A 7,951-nucleotide genomic window follows, 5' to 3' on the forward strand; every position below is an offset into this window, starting at 1 on the left:
GATGCCACTGATTTTAAATTTCTCAGCCCTTCTGTAGCCCAGATAACATTAGAAAACTACACACTGCTGGCCATAATAAATGTGGCAGTGATTTTTAGGAGTAACCTCACTCAGTTATATGTTATTCTCATATGTATTTTAAAGCATAAGGCTATTAATACCAATATGCCTTATTCCTGATGTTAGGCTTCATCAACGGGCTTGAAGTCTGCCATATCTTTCTACTTTGAAATCACATCTTCTTCTTTCTTCCTTTATAATATTCATTGGAACAGAGTCACAGAGTACAGTTTACACTAAAGCAGAGAGAATAATATTCTACACCTTTATGCTGAATGAGCTACAAAGGTTATTAAAGTTCTTCCCCATCAGAATGTATAAGTCCTTTCCCACTTTTTATACAAATATTTGTTTATATTAGTGCAGTATTATATATATTCATAGATATAGATTTCATTTCTTGACTCAGCCAATTCTCCAAGGAAACATGACCAATTTTTTTTTTAGTAATTTTATTAAATTATAAAAGTTTCCATTTCCGCCCCTCCTCCCACCACCCTCCCACTCCCCCCACTCCTTCTCCTCCTCCCTCTCCATCCCTAAGAGCAGTCAGGGTTTCCTGCCCAGTGGGAAGTTCAAGTTCCTCCCCCCTCCCTCCAGGTCCAGGAAGGTGAGTGTCCAGATGGACTGGATCCGCAAAATCCAGTATATGCAGAGGAAACAAGTCCCAGTGCCATTGTCAATGGCTTTTCAGAAAGACTCCAGGCCAGCCACATTCAGAGAATCTGGTTGGATTGCGTCCTCGTTCAGTCCCAGTCCAACAGGCCTTGGTAAACTCTGATTAGATCAGTCCCCTTGTATCAGTGGGTGATCGCATCCCTCGCAGTCCTTATTTCCTTTTTCATTTTCTTCATCCTTCTGCTCCTCATTTGGACCTTGGGGGGCTCAGTGCGGTGCTCCAGTGTGGGTCTCCGTCTGTATCGCCATCCATCGTCGGATGAAGGTTCTCTCTGATCTTGCCTTCTTTGCTCATGTTCTCTTTCCTTCTGCTTCTCGTTTGGACCTAGGGAATTAAGTCCAGTGTTCCGATGTGGGTCTCTGTCTCTATCTCCATCCATCGCCAGATGAAGGTTCTACGGTGATCAGCAAAATATTCATCAGTATGGTTATGGGCCTAGGCCGTTTCAGGCACCCTCTCTTCTGTCCAGAGAACAATCTGGGGATCTCTCCTTGGACCTGGGATCCCATTTATAATCAAGTCTCCTGTAAACCCTAAAATGACTCCCTTAGTTGAAATATATTCTTCCCTGATCCCATATCCATCCTTCCTCCCTCCCCCCATCCCAGTCCACCTAGCTTTCCCCATTCCTCCCCTACTCCCTTCTCTCTAACCCTCTCCCCTTCTAACAACCCTCCCATCCCTCCATGCACCCGAGGTTACCTGGGACTCTTGTCTATTTCCAATCTCCAGGCAGATAGCTACATGATTTTCATCAGGTTCACCTTCTTATTTAGCTTCTCTAGGATCACGAATAATAGGCTCAACGACCTTTAATTATGGCTAGAATCCACATATGAGTGAATACATACCATATTCCTCTTTTTGGGTCTGGCTTACTTCACTCAGTAAAGCGTTTTCTATTTCCATCCATTTGCATGCAAAATTCAAGATGTCATTGCTTTTTACCGCTGAGTAGAACTCTAATGTGTATATGTTCCATACCTTTATTAACCATTCTTCTATTGAGGGGCACCTAGGTTGTTTCCAGGTTCTGGCTATTACAAATAGTGCTGCTATGAACATAGTTGAACAAATGCTTTTGTAGTATGATAGGGCATCTCTCGGGTATATTCCCAAGAGTGGAATTGCTGGGTCCTGAGGGAGGTTGACTCCCAGTTTCCTGAGAAACTGCCACACTGATTTCCACAATGACTGCACAAGTTTGCATTCCCACCAACAATGGATGAGTGTTCCCCTCATTCCACATCCTCTCCAGCATAGGCTATCATTGGTGTTTTTGAGTTTGGCTATTCTGACAGGTGTAAGATGATATCTCAAAGTTGTTTTGATTTGCTTTTCCCTGATCGCTAACGTGTTGAGTATGACCTTAAGTGCCTTTTGGCCATTCGGAGTTCATCTGTTGTGAATTCTCTGTTCAGTTCAGTACCCCATTTTTTAATTGGGTTAATTAGAGTTTTAGTGTCTAGTTTCTTGAGTTCTTTGTATATTTTGGAGATCAGACCTTTGTCTGAAGAGGGGTTAGTGAAGATTTTCTCCCAGTCGGAAGGTAGCCTTTTTGTCTTACTGACAGTGTCCTTTGCTTTACAGAAGCTTCTCAGTTTCAGTAGGTCCCATTTATTCATTTCTTCTCTTATTGTCTGCGCTCCTGGGGTTCTGCTTAGGAACCGGTCTCCTGTGTCTATATCTTGTAGACTACTTCCCACTTTCTCTTCTATCAGGTTCAAAGTGGTCGGATTAATGTTTATGTCTTTCATCCATTTGGACCTGAGTTTTGTGCATGGTGATAGATATGGATCTATTTTCATTCTTCTACAGGTTGACATCCAGTTATGCCAGCACCATTTGTTAAAGATGCTTTCCTTCTTCCATTGTATACCTTTAGCTCCCTTGTCAAATATCAGGTGTTCATACGTTTGTGGGTTAATACCCGGGTCTTCTATTCGATTCCATAGGTCGACTTCTCTGTTGTTATGTCAATACCAAGCTGTTTTCAATACTGTTGCTCTGTAATAGAGTTTGAAGTCAGGGATGGTAATGCCTCCAGAAGTTCCTTTATTGTATAAGATTGTTTTGGCTATCCTGGTTTTTTGTTTTTCCATATAAACTTGATTATTGTTCTCTCAAGGTCTGTGAAGAAGTTTGATGGAATTTTGATGGGAATTGCATTGAATCTATAGATTACTTTTGGTAGAATTGCCATTTTTACTATGTTGATTCTCCCAATCCAAGAGCAGGGGAGGTCTTTCCATTTTCTGGTATCCTCCTCAATTTCTTTCTTCAAGGACTTAAAGTTCTTGTCAAATAGGTCTTTCACTTCCTTGGTTAGAGTAACCCCAAGATATTTTATGCTATTTGTGGCTATCATGAAGGGTGATGTTTCTCTGATTTCCCTCTCTGATTCTTTATCCTTTGTGTATAGGAGGGCAACCGATGTTTTGGAGTTGATCTTGTATCCTGCCATATTAATAAAGGTGTTTATCAATTGTAGAACTTCTTTGGTAGAGTTTTTGGGGCCGCTTATGTACACTATCATATCGTCTGCAAATAACGAAAGTTTAACGTCACCCTTTCCAATTCGAATCCCCTTGATCCCCTTATGTTGTCTTATTGCTATTGCTAGAACTTCAAGCACTATATTGAAGAGGTATGGAGAGAGTGGACAGCCTTGTTGTGTTCCTGATTTTAGTGGAATGGCTTTGAGTTTCTCTCTGTTCAATTTGATATTAGCTGTCGGCTTACTATATATTGCTTTTATTATATTTAGGTATGATCCTCATATATCCAATCTCTCCAACACCTTTATCATAAAGGGGTGTTGAATTTTGTCAAATGCTTTTTCAGCATCTAATGAAATGATCATATGGTTTTTTTCTTTCAGTTTATTTATATGATGGATTACATTGGTAGATTTGCTTATGTTGAACCAGCCCTGCATCTCTGGGATGAAGCCCACTTGATCATAATGGATAATTTTTCTAATGTATTCTTGGATTCAGTTTGCCAGTATTTTATTGAGTATTTTAGCGTCAATGTTCATGAGTGAGATTGGTCTGTAATTCTCTTTCTTGGTTGTGTCTTTGTGTGGTTTTGGTATCAGGGTAACTGTAGCTTCATAAAAAGAATTTGGCAATGATTCTTCTGTTTCTATATTGTGAAATACATTAAGGAGTATAGGTATTAGCTCTTCCTGGAAGTTCTGGTAGAATTCTGCATTGAAACCATCTGGCCCTGGGCTTTTTTTGGTCGAGAGGTTTTTGATAACAGCTTCTAATTCTTCGCGACTAACAGGTCTATTTAGATTGTTCACTTGGTCTTGATTTAACTTTGGTAAATGGTATTTATCTAAAAACCAATCCATTTCTTTTACATTTTCCAACTTTGTGGCATATAATCTCTCGTAGTAAGATCTAATGATTCTCTGAATTTCCATTGTGTCTGTTGTTATATCCCCCTTTTCATTTCTGATCTTATTAATTTGAGTGTTCTCTCTCTGCCCTTTGATTAGTTTGGCTAGGGGTTTGTCAATCTTGTTGATTTTCTCCAAGAACCAACTTTATGTTTCGTTGATTTTTTGGATTGTTTTCTGTGTTTCTATTTTGTTGATTTCAGCCCTCAGTTTGATTATTTCCAATCTTCTACTCCTCCTGGGAGAGTCTGCTTCTTTTTTTTCCAGAGCTTTTAGGTGTGCTGTTAAGTCTCCAATATATGCTTTCTCCGTTTTCTTTAATTGGGCACTTAGTGCTATGAACTTTCCTCTTAGAACTGCTTTCATTGTGTCCCATAGGTTTGAGTATGTTGTGTCTTTCTTTTCATTAAATTCAAGGAAGACTTTAATTTCTTTCTTTATTTCTTCCTTGACCCAGGGATGATTCAGTACTTGACTGTTCAACTTCCACGCGTTTGTAGCCTTTCTGGTATTCGAATTGTTATTGTATTCTAACTTTATTCCGTGGTGATCCGAGAAGACACATGTGATTACTAATATTTTTTTGTATCTGTGTAAGTTTGCTTTGTTACCCAGTATGTGGTCAATTTTCGAGAAGGTTCCATGAGCTGCAGAGAAGAAGGTATATTCTTTTCTTTTTGGGTGGGATGTTCTATAGATATCTGTTAAGTCCATTTGATTCAATACCTCCAATAATTCTCTTATTTCTTTGTTGGGTGTCTGTCTGATTGATCTGTCCATTGGTGAGAGAGGTGTGTTGAAGTCTCCTACTATTAGTGTGTGTGGTTTGATGACTGCCTTGAGTTCTAGAAGTGTTTCTTTTACATAAGTAGGTGCTTTTATATTAGGGGCATAGATATTCAGGATTGATACTTCCTCCTGATGAATTGTTCCTGTTATGAGTATGAAATGTCCATCTCCATCTCTTCTGATTGATTTTAGTTTGAAGTCAGTTTTGTTAGATATTAGAATGGCCACACCAGCTTGTTTCTTAGGTCCGTTTGCTTGGAAAACCTTTTCCTAACCCTTTACTCTGAGTAGATGTCTATCTTTGTGGTTGAGGTGTGTTTCTTGTAAACAGCAGAATGTTGGATCCTGTTTTCTTATCCAGTCTCTAAGTCTGTGTCTTTTTATAGGTGAGTTGAGTCCATTAATATTAAGTGATATTAATGACCAGTGGTTGTTGATTCCGTTTATTATTTTTTTTGTGTGTGTGTAGTAAAGTTTGTGTGTTTCTCTTCTTTGAGTTGTGGTTGTGAAGGGTCGCTAGATGTCTGGGTTATTGTAGGCAGTGTTGGCAATGTTGGATTCCTTGGGTTGCGATTTTCCTTCTATTACTTTCTGTAAGGCTGGATTTGTGGCTACGAATTTTTTAATTTTTTTTTTTATCCTGGAATATTTTGTTTTCTCTGTTGATAGTGAACGATAGCTTGGCTGGGTATAGTAGTCTGGGTTTGCATCCATGCTCTCTTAGTTTCTGCAGTACCTCTATCCAGGATCTTCCGGCTTTCATGGTTTCCATAGAGAAGTCTGGTGTAAGCCTGATAGGTTTACCTTTATAAGTCACTTGACCTTTTTCCTTTGCAGCTCTTAATATTCTTTCTTTAATCTGAATGTTTTGGGTTTTGATTATTATATGACGAGGGGACTTTTTTTTGATCCAGTCTATTCGGCGTTCTGTATGCTTCTTGAACCTTCATAGGAATATCATTCTTTAGATTGGGAAAGTTTTCTTCTACAATTTTGTTAAATATATTTTCTGGGCCTTTGATCTGCAGTTCTTCTCCTTCTTCAATCCCTATTATTCTTAGATTTGGGTTTTTTATTGTGTCCCAGATTTCCTGAATGTTCTGTGAAGAGAATTTGTTGGATTTGCCGTTTTCTTTGACCAGAGCATTTATTTTCTCTATGGTATCTTCAGAATCTGAGATTTGTTCTTCTATCTCTTGTATTCTATTGGTTATGCTTGGTTCTGTAGTCTCCGTTCGTTTACCTAGGTTTTCCATATCCAGCCGGTTCTCGTTTTGTGTTTTCTTCATTGCCTCCATTTTAGTTTTCAATTCTTGGACTGTTTCCTTTCCTTGTTTGCTTGTTTTTTCTTGGTTTCTCAGGGTATCATTCATGGATTTACTTATTTCTTCAAACTTTTTGTTATATTTCTCATCCATTTCTATACTCATTTCTTCAAACTTTTTGTTATTCTTCTTATCCAATTCTTTAAGGGAGTTATTCATATCCTGTTTAAGGGACTCTATTGCTTTCATAATGGCACTTTTTTCCACTTCTTCTGGGTTAGAGTGTTCAAGTCCTTCTGTTGTAGGGTCGTTGGGATCTGGTGTTTTCATGTTGTTTTTCAGATTGTTGGAGGAGGTCTTGCCTTGGTGTCTGCCCATCTCTTCGTTCAAATGCTCTCTATTGGAACTTCTGGTAGTGGGTCAGGTTCCCTTGTTGGGCAGGGAATTCACTGATAGAATGCCTACCTTTCCTCAGGCAGGCTATTGAAGCACAGGCACTCCCTCTTTCCAGGATGCACTTACAGGGCAGGCCCAGAGTGCAAGGCAGCTGAGCTGGGGAAATTTTATGGCCTCAGTTGGGAAGGGAGAAATATAGGAATTTGTACCTGGATGGAAGCTGGGATGGCAGGCGGGAGAGCTTAGCAGGGTGGAACCAGCACTGCAGGGTGACCTGGGAGTCTATGAGGTTGGGGAAAGTCCGAGCTCCTCCTCGCCGGGCCCCTGCCACCGGCCCGAAGCAAATTCACCCCTCCGATGGCCCTCTTGATGGAAGCTGGGATGGCTGGTGGGGGGAGCTTAGCAGGGTGGAGCCAGCAGTGCAGGGTGACCTGGAAGTCTATGGGGTCGGGGGAAATCCGAGCTCCTCCTCGCAGGGCCCCTGCCGCGGGCCCGAAGCAAACTCACCCCTCCGATGGCCCTCTGGCTGGAAGCTGGGATGGCTGGCAGGGGACAACATGACCAATTTTTATACCATTTTAAAAGTATGAAATGCCAACATCTGAGCACCAGATCTATTCTGACTGCCTTTTCTATTTGGATCTCTTCTCTGCCAGAATAATTAGATACACATGTATATACTGATGCACACACACAAATATGCATACATTTAGCTTGTTATAGATACTAACATATATGTACATGTACTGTAAATATATGTATATACATATACATGTTGACTACATATACACATGTACACACAAGCCTATATATATACATATCAAAATCTACAACAAACTGAATATGAGTTCTGTTTGACAACTCCAACTCAAACCCACTAGTATGTGAATTCTTCCAGGCTCCTCCATTGTTTATTTAAACATTTCACCTCTTAGAAGGATGCCTGATTCCAAGTGCTGTAAGTGTGTCTTCAGTAATTAGACTTCAGGGTGTTTACTTGTCTGTCAAGATGAATCGTGTAAAAATGACCTCATATTCTATAACACAATGATTAGACACAATCTATTTCTCTCTTAATCTTAGAGATTTTACCCACTTTCAAAATTAATGTAGGTTAGTAGATTTTCCTTTATTATCTTCAGTGAGGGTTGTTTCACAATTGAATGATGAATTACTCTATTTTACATTCCATATTGGAACCCTGCAAGATATGTTTTTGAAATTTGGATATAGATCACTTTATTCCTTTTGCTATGAGTTCATATAAACTTTAACAAATGGTTATATCTTGTATATACCACTACTGAATAATTCACAATAGTTTCAACAACCCCAGCACCCCCCATATGTTAC

This window comes from Myodes glareolus, chromosome 20 (genome assembly GCF_982192425.1).
Source record: "Myodes glareolus chromosome 20, mMyoGla1.1, whole genome shotgun sequence".
In the NCBI taxonomy this organism is placed as follows: Eukaryota; Metazoa; Chordata; class Mammalia; order Rodentia; family Cricetidae; genus Myodes; species Myodes glareolus.